This window comes from Stylophora pistillata, chromosome 8, assembly GCF_964205215.1.
Source record: "Stylophora pistillata chromosome 8, jaStyPist1.2, whole genome shotgun sequence".
Lineage (NCBI taxonomy): Eukaryota > Metazoa > Cnidaria > Anthozoa > Scleractinia > Pocilloporidae > Stylophora > Stylophora pistillata.
In genome coordinates, this window is record NC_142526.1 from 14,356,085 (window position 1) to 14,370,102 (window position 14,018).

At 36.6% G+C, this 14,018-nt stretch overlaps 2 pseudogenes across 1 annotated transcript; one reads left to right on the forward strand and one right to left on the reverse strand.

Moving 5' to 3' along the window:
- Positions 1 to 5,758: 5,758 nt before the first annotated feature.
- On the reverse strand, positions 5,759 to 8,055 carry LOC111319550 (uncharacterized; annotated as a pseudogene). The gene is made up of 3 exons (XR_015990851.1): positions 7,176 to 8,055; positions 6,581 to 6,863; positions 5,759 to 6,010 (listed from the first exon to the last, which is right to left on the reverse strand). The product of XR_015990851.1 is annotated as an uncharacterized LOC111319550 (transcript).
- A 1,310-nt stretch (positions 8,056 to 9,365) lies between these two features.
- LOC148725148 (uncharacterized) lies at positions 9,366 to 10,979 on the forward strand (annotated as a pseudogene).
- The last annotated feature ends 3,039 nt before the right edge of the window (positions 10,980 to 14,018 follow it).

Here is a 14,018-nt window from a genome sequence, read left to right on the forward strand (position 1 = left end):
CTCACCCCACAAGTAGAATACATTCTAAGTTTCCATATCCAATCTTGAACCCGCTCTTCTATTTTTATTTCAATGAACTCAAGAAAAAAAGGGGACGGTAAGTTATGAGAATTTATACCGTAAGCGGAGTATATCCTAAGTTGCCATAGCCAATCTTTACCCCAATTTTCGAATTTCTTTTTTTTAATGAATCAATTCCAGAAAAACAGGACAAACTCTGACAATTCATGCTACAAGGGGATAATACCCGAAGTTCCCAAATGCCATCTTTGCTTCGATGTTCCAATTTTTTTTAAGTGAACTCTAGAGAACAGGGGTAAATTCTTAGAATTAATACCGCAAGTGGAATATAACCTACGTTGTCATGTCAAATCTTTCCTGATTTTCCTTTGTTAATGAATTAATTCTAGAAAAACGGGGTAAACTCTGAGAATTCGTGCTACAAGCGGATAATACCCGTAGTTCCATTATGCCATCTTGCTCTGATTTTGGAATTTTTTCAAAGAATTATAGAAAAACAGGGAAAATTCTAGTAACTCATCCTCCAAGTCGAATATATTCCATTGACTTGCCACATCTAAAGTAGATAAAGTAGATACTTTACCCCGATTTTCCATTTTTTTCAATGAGTAGAAAAACGGGGCTCCCACTGACTCGCCATATTCAATCTTTACCCGATTTTCCATTTCTTTTTTCAATAAATTCTGGAAAAACGGAGTAAATTCTGAGGATTCACGCTACAAGTGGATAAGACTCCAAGTACCAATATGCCATCTCTACCCCGATTTTCCATTTCATTTTTCAGCGGTGAATTCTACGATTAGCGCTAATCGTTAGCCCCTTAAAATAAAGCAATACGCAAATAGCTTAATTGTAATTAGGAGTTTTTTATAACGCCGGCCCGCTTTCAGTTATTATTAATTAATTAACTTCTATAGAAATTAAAAACTTAGACACAACGCGCTACGTAATGTACTGTTCCTCTTTAATTGTAATCATTCCCTAAAGAAGTCTTAACTGGGGTCGAAACGCGTCTGAAATAAATGAGAAGCTTACAACTACAAAAAGTGTTTCTTTGTGCGGCTCGCTAGTCTTAGTTAAATGGAAGATAGAAAAAATTCCACATTTAAAAAATGTTTGTGTTCTTAGTGAATTCTAGAAAAGAGGGATAAATTCTGAGAATTCGTCCTTTGAGCGGGATAGATCTTAGAGAGCCAAATCCAATCTTTAACCCGATTTTCCATTTTTTTTTTCCAATGTACTCCAGAAAAACGGGATGAATTTTGAGAATTCGGCCCACAAGTGGCTAATACCTTTGGTTCTCATATCCCATCTTCACCCCGATTTTCCATTTAATCAGTGGATTTTAGCAAAACGAGGTAAATTCTGAGCATTCATGCTACAAGTGAATAATACCCGAAGTTTCCATATGATATCTTTACCCCGATTATCCATTTTTTCCAACAAATTATAGAAAAACGAGTTAAAATCTAAGAATTCATCCTCCAAATGAAATCAGATCCCTAGTTGCTTATCTAGGCTTCACCCGATTTTCCATTTTCTTTTTTCGATGAATTCTGGAGAAACGGGATTATTTCTACGAATTCATCCGCAAGTAGGTAACACGCTAAGCTCCCATATGATGATCTTTACCCCGATTTCCCATTTGAACAGCGAATTCGAGAAAAATGGGGTAAATTCTGAGCCTTCATGTTACAAGTGAATAATACCCGAGGTTCCCATATGCCCGAATTTCCATTCTTTTTTCAGTGAATTTGACAAAAAACGGGGTAAAAACTAAAAGTTCATTCTCCGAATTAATAGATCCCAAGTTGCCATAGCCAATCCTTAACCCGATTTTACATTTTTTTTCAATAATTCAAGAAAAACGGCATGAATTTTGAGAATTCGGCCCACAAGAAGGCTAAGTTCCCATATGCCATCTTCACCCCGATTTTCCATTTGATCAATGAATTTTAGGAAAACGAGGTAAATTCTGAGCATTCATGCTACAAGTGGATAATACCCAAAGTTCCCGTATTATATCTTTACCTCAATTTTCCATTTTTCAACAAATTCTAGAAAAACGGGGTAAAATCTAAGAATCCATTCTCCAAATGAAATAGATCCCAAGTTGCTATATCCTGTCTTCACCCCGATTTTCTATTTTTTTCAATGAATTTTGGAGAAACGGGATTAATTCTGCGAATTCATCCGCAAGTGGCTAACACGCTAAGTTCCCATATTATGATCTTTACCCCGATTTCCCATTTGATCAGCGAATTCGAGAAAAATGGGGTAAATTCTGAGCCTTCATGTTACAAGTGAATAATACCCGAGGTTCCCATATGCCCGAATTTCCATCTTTTTTTTTCAGTGAATTTGACAAAAAATGGGGTAAAATCTAAGAGTTCATTCGCCATAGCTAATCCCTAACCCGATTTTCCATAAGTTCCCATATGCCATCCTTACCCCGATTTCCCATTTGATCAGCTAATTCGAGAAAAACGGGGGGAATTCTGAGCCTTCATGCTACAAGTGAATAATGCCCGAGGTTCCCATATGCTATCTTTACCCCGAATTTCCATGTTTTTTTTTTCAGTGAATTTGACAAAAAAAGGGGTGAAGTCTAAGAGTTTATCCTCCGAATTAAATAGATCCCAAGTTGCCATAGCCAATCGTTAACCCGATTTTCCATTTTTTCTTTCAATGAGTTCTAGAAAAACGAGATGAATTTTGAGAATTCGGCCCACAAGTGGCTCGTACCCTAGGTTTTCATATGTCATCGTCACCCCAACTTTCCATTTGATCAGTGAATTTCAGAAAAAAGAGGTAAATTCTGGGCATTCATGCCACAAGTGGATAATACCCGAAGTTCCCGTACGATATCTTTCAATTTTCAATTTTTTTTCAACAAATTCTAGGAAAACGGGGTAAAATCTAAGAGTCCATCCTCCCTGATGAAATAGATCCCAAGTTGCTATATCCAGTCTTCAATCCGATTTTCCATTTCTTTTTTCAAAGAATTTAGGAGAAACGGGATTAATTCTGCGAATTTATCCGCAAGTGGCTAACACGCTAAGTTCCCATATGCCATCTTTACCCCGATTTTCCATTTGATCACCGATCGAATTCGAGAAAAACGGGGTAAATTCTGAGCCTTCATGTTACAGGTGAATAATACCCGAAGTGCCCACATGCTATCTTTATCCCGAATTTCCAATTTTTTTTTCAGTGAATTTGACAAAAAACGGGGACAAAAAACGGGGACAAAAAACGTCTAAGCGTTCATCCTCCGAATTAATTAGATCACAAGTTTCCATAGCCAATCTTTAACCCGATTTTCCATTTTTTTTTATGAATTCTAGAAAAACGGGATAAATTCTACGAATTCATCCGTAAGTGGCTAACACGCTAAGTTTCCATATGCCATCCCCTTTACCTGGTTTTTCCATTTGATCAGCGAATTCTAGAAAAACAGGGTAAATTCTGTGAAATTCATCCTTAAGGTCCTTTAGGTGGAATATATCCTAATGACTTGCCATAGCCATCTTTACCCGATTTTCGATTTGATCATTATGTGAATTTGTCGTAAATGGGGTAAATTATGACAAATCCACCCAAAAGTACAACAAATTCGACAATAATTTAGAAACAGTACTAAAAAAAGAGCAGCTTAAAACAGCGCAACCGGACCGTAATGAAATTTAGAGACAGATTTAAAGAAAGTACAGCTAAAATCAGCGGAACCGTAATAAAATCACATCACAATCTACTATTTCAAATTTCACAAGCTACTACTTCAGATTTTTGCCATACAGCAAAAACCTACGATATTCGAAATAATCAACTGAAGGCCAAACTTCTGTGATTGAAGGAAGACTTCGTGGCGCAGACAAATTATCAGAACTTTGACCTCTCAGTCGATCTTACCTCCGGCAGATCAGCGAAGCGTCAAAAATATATAATTTTATGCCGACGAACCATAATCTACGATCTTCAACTATTCAAGAAAATAAAACAATTGTGATATGGGTGAAACGTTGTCACTGAAGTCGCAAGTCGAACAATGACGTCTGTAAATAAAGCAAGACTGCAAATAAAGCGTGAACAATAACGAATCCTTTGGTCAAAAGTCGCTTTGTTATTTACGTAGCCAGTGGCTCTTCCACGTTTAGGACGTTTAGATCAGAAGAACGATGCGATCACACGGCGTTAACGAAGGAGTGATAGAGCTTCAAGGAAAGTAATGTGAGAGATTGCGAACAGCGTGTTTTCCTGAGATCAGTTGGAAGTTGCGTGTCAAATTTTCTACTTATCCCGACCCCCTTGAATGAGCACTTTTGCTTGAAGACATAACTGCAACGGAATCTCTTAACCAGTCCCAAGCCGCGTGTCGCTCCATAGATCACAGGATGTGATTGGCCATTGTATCACATTACGTCAGAGGACATATCTACAACAAGAGGACATAAGTGCAACGGTACAGATGTCTACCAACAAACCTTGTTACCAGGGTCTCTCATCTTCCCGCCCGAGGTTGGATATCTACATTCTTCAAGGTCTACGGATATTACGGAATGTTTGGATCCGAAGATAGTTCCAACCCTTGGTGTTGGATGTCGTGATGTGCAGCGGTATTTTCCATGACATTTAGGGCGTACCCACTTTATTTAACAAACTTAAGAGGTTTTATCGATTGCTTGGAATTCTAATAGTAAGTAGTCACAGTACTGTCATTTATTGAAAAACTCTACTTTACTTTCCAGGGTAACTACTACTTCTCAAAAATAATATTTCTTACAAAAGTTTGGGATTTTTTCTTTCGCATTTTAAAATCGGTACCTGATGTTTTATGTTCGTTTTTGTCTTTTTTTACCGTGCTCAACTGACATCAATACGTTTACAAATCTCAGCTTCGAGCTCTACTGTCTGAATTTCATATTGTTGTGCTGTTACGGTTTATTGCTATTCGAGGACGCAGGAACGATAAAGAAAAACGACGATGAAAATGAAGTAGAAGAGGCTTTCATTGGCAGGCGCGTAGCGTGGTCATTTTTTCAAGTACGCACAAGTACATATGATCTAGAAACCTAAGTAAACTGAGCGAAAAATACTGCGTTCTTTAATTCTTGTTTGAAATAGTTGTGTGAATACAAGCAAAGAACAAAGCGTCTCGCCCTTATTTTGAGAAAACTTGGCGCAAACACAGCATTGTTTTCAAGTTTTTCTGGTCACTTTAAGTACGCACGTGTGTATATGCGTAGAGGACGCTACGCACCTGATTGGGAGTTCGTTCTTTGAAGCAGGTTCGGATGTACAATTTAACAGGAAGGGGTCCAACATTTGCCAAGTGAGCTTATCTTCACCCCCGATAAAAACCACGAGACAAATTTTGATTTTAATTTTAAAAGGATCGATAACTTGGCTGAAAAAAAAAATTCTAGAAAACGAGAGTCACTATTTCCCTCTAAATACGCCCAGCGATCACTGAAAAAAAGGTTAGTATTTTCTCGGGGCTGAGTTTAATATTTTATTCAAGGTTACAATTCACATTGCCTTCAGCTTTGCATCCTCGATTTAAATTGTCCGTAGACCTAGACCCGTTTTAAAAAGCCGTTGGTGTTGAAAGTGACATTGTATCTGCAAGAATACAAACGCAAAGTCGGATTTACTTATCAATATCAGGTTAAAAGGGGAGGAAGGGACTTAAGTTGAATTTTTCTAATTTTATTTGATAAAATCACTCAGCGACCTATTAACCATAAAAATCGGTATATTTTGATCGACCGCGTATTTGCCTGGATGGTCCATCAGAAATCTTTTGAGGTCGTTCAGTTTTGTATCCCAGCTCCTTGATAAGTCCCTGTCCAGACTTTTCTGGTTCCGTCGGGTTTGTATCTTCGATGCAGATGTAATCTCCAGGTTGCATGAATTTATGAAAATGTTCCATTACGCCTATCATGTTCACATGTGAGTCTTCACTTAGGAACCATGGGTGAGGTAAACTCTAAGGAATGAAACAATAACGAAAAAATATATTAACAGAACAAAACTAAAATAAGTATGGCATGTTTCTCACTGTAACTTTGGATATTCTTGCCATATTTCCAAATTTTTCTTGTTGAACTTGTCTGAGGATAAGTGCAGCAACGAGAACTGATGAGTAGGGTAAACCATGGTCTGGTACAAAATTAAAACTTTACGATAACCGCTTCACACAAACACAGACACCAGTAACTAATGCCATAAAACAAACATTTTGTGATCGTTCATTCCACGAAATACACTCCAAAAGATGAAATGGCAGTTACTTTAAACAAGTTGATAAAAACCAACTTGGATTCCAAACTTTTCGAGGCCCGCAGCAAGATATAAAACGGCCCAGGTCAAAGCCGTGGTACATTTGGGTTTGCTGATTCAGTGTGATGCTAGACTGAATCAAATTCTTTCCGGTATTCAGAAGCTTATCGTAAAAGTGACTATGAATACCCCCCCCCCCCCCCCGCCCTCACTCACACCTAAGATGAGATCTTGGGTCCTCAGGAAAACATTAAATGTGGGGTGTCAGTTAACCTACCCCAAGAAGTTCCTTGTGGAAGTGTTTTTCGATTTCAAACACATCTCCTTCGATAAACAAAATATCAGGACGGGAACTCCGCACTTAAGGCGCCAGCTTAGAGAGATCAATATCCAGTGATAGGACACGTGATTCACAGTTATAATGTCTCAACAAATCCGCCGTCCAAAGTGCTGAGGCTCCTTTGTACGTAGTTTAAGCTCCCAAAGCAATTGTGGCACAACTGCGAGAGTGAAAGGATCTTTCATCAATGGTACGCCTCGATTGGAGGTAATATATTTTCCTGTAAGTAAAGCAAACCATTTCACATAAGGGCTATTTTCAACTGTTTCTCAAGGGCTAGTTCGTTTACTTGTTTGTTCACGTTTTTGTTTGTTAGTTGGTGACCTTTTTTTTCCCAATGGACGTAGGATATACCCCCTGCCAGCTTTGAAATTAATAACCATGACATCTTCAATCCTTAGCGCATAAAAAACTACATTGAATAGTTCCCGAGTAATTTTTCGTTTGTTTGTTTGCCTGCCTGTCTGTCTGTTATTATTTGAGCGTGTGTCCATTGCAATTTTTTAACTAACTATACCTGACTACTATTTACCACTACAAATGGCTGGCATCATTTCAGCTGGAAGCAAGCTGGTGTCGCGCCTTTCTTCCATGGGAACAAATCGTTTTTGACTCAGCACTTGGCTATCTATTTGGGCTTGGAGCATGCTGTAGTTAGTGTTATCTGTTACGGTACTTCCCATGATTTTCCCTCTAAGTGTGGTACTGAAACCAGTAGAAGGTCAAAGTTAACAAATATGAACACCCCGATCGTTCAACAAAACATCTGATATTTTTGTATAGATATCCTCACTCAATACTTCCTTAGTATGACCCAGTTATTCCCGTCATTATCTACCCACTCTTCATAACATCAACTATAGAAAACAAAGAAAAAACGTGGAAAAGTTGTTGCAAATATTCACAGTAATGAGAAATGTTGGTAATTTGAGCCTCCATTGAAGATGCTGGATGTATGTCAATAGGCCATTTCCAAAAAAACCTTTGGCCTCTTTTTCAAAATGAGGCCTAGTGCTCAACCATTGTAGGTGTTTCTGTTGCAATGGTTAACAAAAGCACTGCGCACCAAATACGCGTAGAACTGTTACTCGGTAGAGTCTGTAGTGTCTGAAAGGTAATCAGGTACAAAGAGCTAAGAAAAATGATTTGGTATGCAAAACGATTTAATGATTTAAATAAACGGATACACCCGGATAAACAAATACAATCAATCACTCAGCCACCTGAATGGATGTCTTAGAGTCAGTCTCTCCGCCTGTCTTTCTCTTACATGCCCCTCGATTGCTAATATGACTTCACAGAGTCCTTCTGAATTTCAACCATACCGAATCAAGTTTTATCTATAAAACTACATTATTACCACTATACGCGGCCTAAGGACAAACTTCCCTCTCTAGAACGCTCGTTTTCGCGGGCCAAAACCCTAACCCTAATCCTAACAGAGTATACTTTAACTGTAAATTCTGTATATTGTGCAAGCATATACGTATACACTATATAAAAAATTTATCATGTCCATTGTATAAAGTGTGTATTCTGTATAAAGTGTATATAGTGTCTATTAGTGTATACAGAGTATAGAAGCGATCTGTAGGATGGAGTCATTGTGTATATAGTGTAAATCGTTGTATATTTAGACACTTTGGACACATGTTTATTGTATAAAGTGTATATTCTGTATAAAGTGTATATAGTGTCTATTAGTGTATACAGAGTATAGAAGTGAATCAGTTAATCTTCCAGGAATATAATGGGCGCTAAAAGTCTGTTAAGCGTAGGTGATTTCTTCTGGCCTTTATCCGCTAGAACTACGCTCCATAGAATTAGTGGTTCTTTCCATTCGTCGTTTATAGTTACACGGGTGTGTGGTCCCATGAAGTGTGCCGACACAGATAGGAGTGGAAAGAAAATAAATTCTTTCGGACTGCCTATAGCATTGGCATTGGCGTTCACAAGGTATTTGATTCCTATCGTGGTACATGAATCAATGTCGAATGTTATATTCTGTGCAGCGTTGACTCTCTTGTCAATGTAATATGTAGGTAAAAGATTGTTGGAGCTCGACATGTTGTCTGTTCAATGACTGAACAAAAAGCGCAATTTGCTTAGAGTTTGCGTTTTTTATAGTGTTCGAAGAAGCATAGGTGTAAGGTAATAGGGCTATTGTTTAATGTGCTTTTTCTACTAGATAAAATTGAGTCAATGGTATGTGTGAAATTTAATCATATTGTTAATTGAAGGCATGCACAGTCCCGAGGGTGTGTTTTGTTCTTGTTTTTCGGCTTACTTTTTTGTTACGAGAGAATGTCTTTTGAGAACGAGGTATTGTCGGTATTAGATTGATTTAAGGGCTTAAACATTCAAAATAGTTTAAAAAATGTTTTTAATTGTCTTTTGAGAACGACGAATTATGCTATGGGATTGTTTTTGTATGTTTTCAAAGAAATGCGCAATGAACTTTGATGGTCCGACGGACTACAATAATAGTTTTTGTATGTGTTTTGTATCATTCGAGTCATCCCTCAATTAGTGTTTTTTTCTAGGACAGTATTTACTCTCTATGAAATAAAATTGTTGATGCTTTCGTTACGAGGTGAATGGTCTTTTCAATATTAGAAGATACACTTTTGGTGTCCCAAGAGATCATCATCACATGGTGGTTAATGGTAGCGTTTAGCGCAGTAGTGGATCTTTCAGTTACGACCTGCTTATTGTAAATATGTCATTTTTTCAAGCGAATTATCTAAATCTCAGTGCGTATTTGATGGGAAGACTACACTTTAAAGAATACACGCCAAATCGTTGGGAATTAATCGCTGAGTTTGCACGAAGTCAAGTGAATGAATGCTCAAGTGATAACTGCGCAAAAGTCATCTTTGGTAAAAAGGTCAAACATTGAACAAGAATGGCCGCACTTTAGAGCTGATGATTGTCGACTAGCAAACAAGATTCTTTCAATGAAAATTGGAGAGCAGATCACAAGAGAACACTTCAGTCAAAAGGCAAGAATGCAATGAAGTCAATCATTCTTCTTCCATACGCAACCCGTTGCTGTAAGAAAAACATTAGAATTGATTCCAGACCACCATGTCCGGTTGTGTATACCATGTCAGGTTCATACATCGGCGCACTGTTTCATGGCGATTGTTTGTCTTGTAAGACCAAATATTACCCATCTTATAACATTTTGAACAATGGAAAGAGGGTTTATGTTGATATACAGGAGGAATCGAACTTATATTTTCAAGTAACATCAAGTAGCGTTTTCAGTACTTCGCAGTTAAGAGACATGAACAATAACATTTGTGTTATTGGAGCGACGCTGCAATCAAGAGCCATAGTATACAATTTGAATCATCGAGAGGTGAACAAGAAGAGGCTTTCTGATCTAAAGGAATTCAACCCGCGTGGCAGAAATGAAAACGATTTTTTGCTGAATGAAGAGCGTGTCAATGATGCCTGGTTTATGTAGATTGTTGTGCACATTTATCACAGGAATATGAAGATGGTCAATAAGGAGTTGAGTAGACTACGATAAGTCAAGAAAACACCTCAACACAGAAAAACTTTGTCGGATTGTTTGGGTCGACATATGCAACCTTGAAAACCCCTGGGTGTTGCACAAATGTAAAGTAGCAGGCTGTTCTGAAGGATATGTAACTATTCATGGCAACGAATATCTGAAGCGATCGAAATGTGCATATCCAAAAGAAAAAGTACGAATAAGCCGCGACCCTCCAGAAATTTTCAAGTGCTGTTCGAACTCCCCTGTTAATGGTGGTAAAGATCGAAAGCCGTCTAAGTTTTGTGTTATGCATCAGAAACAAGAGGTGCCTGAGGTCGTAGAGGTACCCCCTGAGTTTACTGAGGTGAATGGAGAAAATGGAATGCTCCCTGAGGACACTGTGTACAGATGCAAAAATAAAGAGAACATTTCACTCTTCTTTGAAACTACTGCGGATATTCTGGCACTTATAAGACCATGTGGCATTGTAGTTGGAATGACAGAAATGCTTAATTGCGAATCCCAGACACAAGTTTTTCTTTTTATTCTAAGAACATTTTGAAAGAATGTGGAATATTTGAACGATTGAAGTATGTAGGTTACGATAGGGCGTGTAGGTTTGTTCCATTTCTTAGGAATCAAAGTAAGAACGGTAGTGCTGGTGCGAAACTTCTCCTAGATAACGTGAAATCCTTGTTGATATTTTCTATGTTTCCAAACATACTGAGGAGGTTTGCATGCCTCTGGAGAATCCAGGTTGTCTGTACTGGTGCCAATGCTTCCAAAGTTAAGCGAAATTCATGGAGCAAACACAGAATCATGTGAACAAGGTTTTCGAAGGCTCAACTCTTTCTTTCATTTAACATGGAAGATGACTCATTTTTAGCGTAATGTTCTGTTTTGGTTTGAAAATGACTGTTTCAATCGAGAACTGGAATTCCAACTAAGAGAAGAAGGAAAGATGTAGATTTGTAACAAACAATGTTATCAATATCAACTAAACCTTATAAATAGGTAATTGGTGAATTTAGCTTCAATAAACCGTTTTGCATTATTTTACATTATCTATATGGCGTGTTGGGTGTGAATATACAATTTATTCGGGGCTTGACAATTTATACACAATATACAATTGATTATAGGCTTGAATTTGGCAATATACACTTTATACAATTTATACACAATATACAATTGATTATAGGCTTGAATTTGGCAATATACACTATATAAAATTTATACACAATATACAATTAACATACCATAACATAACATCAACTTAATTTCAACACGATGAGTGTTTAAAGCTTCGCGCTTATGGGGTCGTGTATTTAAACTAGTCCTAAAACTAATATCTATTACTAACTTACATACAAAATAAAAGTAAGATTACTAATAGTTAATAATTATAAAAATTTGTACAATATATGTCATGTAATCTGCGTAAAATATCATTACAAATAAAAAGTCTTGATCACAAAAATTAACTGTTGAGGCAGATGTTACCTTAAAATGAAAATCTTTAAATTCAACGATCTTACTTAATCTTGAATCTATGCTCTTTCGTGTAGCATGAACAATGTCTGCATTCCTAGACGTAATTGTATTCCAAAGAACAGCCCCTCTATAAGTTACTGAACGTTCTAAATAGCGAGATTGAAATCTTGGTATAACAATATTATCTGACCCCCTTAATGAATACTTCGCACCACTCGACCTCTTAACAATAATATTTTGGGACAGTTGTTCTGGTAGCAAATCATTGTATGCACCGTGTACTACCTTTAATTTTAAGCTTACGCGTTCGCTTACCATATCGTAGTTTATGGTATATTGGCTCATATACTATAATGGCTAAGCCAATGAAAAGTCTTGAATTTCATTATCCAATGATCCAGTTTTTAATAATGATATTTATACAGTTTATACATTTTTGTATACATGTGTATATTCTGTATATTGATATCACTATACTTAAGTGTATATTTATACAATTTATACATCAAAATATACAGAAGTATATTCTGTATATTGTGTAATACCACTAATAAACACTATATACACTTTATACAGAATATACGCCTTATACAATAGACATGTGTCTAAAGTGTATAAATATACAACACTATACACTATATACACAATATACATTCCATCTAAGCTTGACTTTTGCAATATACACTATATATAAAATATACAGTTGACTCTAGGCTTGACTTTGGCAATATACACTATATACACAGTTTATACATTTTTGTATACGTGTCTATTCTGTATATCGATATCGCTATACTTATAAGTATATTTATACAGTTTATACATATTTGTATACATGAACAACTGTCTCAAAATATTATTGTTAAGAGGTCGAGTGGTGCGAAGTATTCATTAAGGGGGTCAGATAATATTGTTATACCAAGATTTCAATCTCGCTATTTAGAACGTTCAGTAACTTATAGAGGGGCTGTTCTTTGGAATACAATTACGTCTAGGAATGCAGACATTGTTCATGCTACACGAAAGAGCATAGATTCAAGATTAAGTAAGATCGTTGAATTTAAAGATTTTCATTTAAGGTAACATCTGCCTCAACAGTTAATTTTTGTGATCAAGACTTTTTATTTGTAATGATATTTTACGCAGATTATATGACATATATTGTACAAATTTTTATAATTATTAACTATTAGTAATCTTACTTTTATTTTGTATGTAAGTTAGTAATAGATATTAGTTTTAGGACTAGTTTAAATGCACGACCCCATAAGCGCGAAGCTTTAAACACTCATCGTGTTGAAATTAAGTTGATGTTATGTTATGGTATGTTGATTGTATATTATGTATAAATTTTATATAGTGTATATTGCCAAATTCAAGCCTATAATCAATTGTATATTGTGTATAAATTGTATAAAGTGTATATTGCCAAATTCAAGCCTATAATCAATTGTATATTGTGTATAAATTGTCAAGCCCCGAATAAATTGTATATTCACACCCAACACGCCATATAGATAATGTAAAATAATGCAAAACGGTTTATTGAAGCTAAATTCACCAATTACCTATTTATAAGGTTTAGTTGATATTGATAACATTGTTTACTACAAATCTACATCTTTCCTTCTTCTCTTAGTTGGAATTCCAGTTCTCGATTGAAACAGTCATTTTCAAACCAAAACAGAACATTACGCTAAAAATGAGTCATCTTCCTTGTTAAATGAAAGTAAGAGTTGCGCCTTCGAAAACCTTGTTCACATGATTCTGTGTTTGCTCCATGAATTTCGTAATAGAAAGTAAATAGATCAGCATGGCACTCGGACATGTTCTTCTTGGCTCCGTAGTTTTATCATTTTTATTGTTTTTATTTGGTCTTTACCCTGAGAAATATTTATCTGGAAATAGCCTATATTATTTCTCTTGTACACCGATTCGTTTTGGCAGCTCAGTGTCTTCGTTGGAAGTGATAACAAGCAATGTACATGTAAACTTCACTGGGAGATTAGGCCGCCATCTTAGTTGTCGACTTCGTGGAATGAGTTACCTCGGCGCCAGAGTGAACTATCATCACAATTCAACTTCCAGTTTTCAGCTGATTCGACTGATCAAATCTGGTGATGTAAGTTTAAATCCTGGCCCCTCTGTTATTCAAACTGTAATCGGAAATCGACACTCGACAAACGGCAACTTTGCTTATGCTGCTGGCAATCGTGCACCGCCGTGTCAGCGTAACTTGGTCAACATTATCGCGGCCAAGCATCAACAAGTATTGGAAAATATCAAGAACGATACGCAACAATTGTTGCTTTGAGTTCTCAATGCTCGATCTTTGAGAAATAAGTCAGCGCCGTTTGTGGATTTGGTATGCGATAG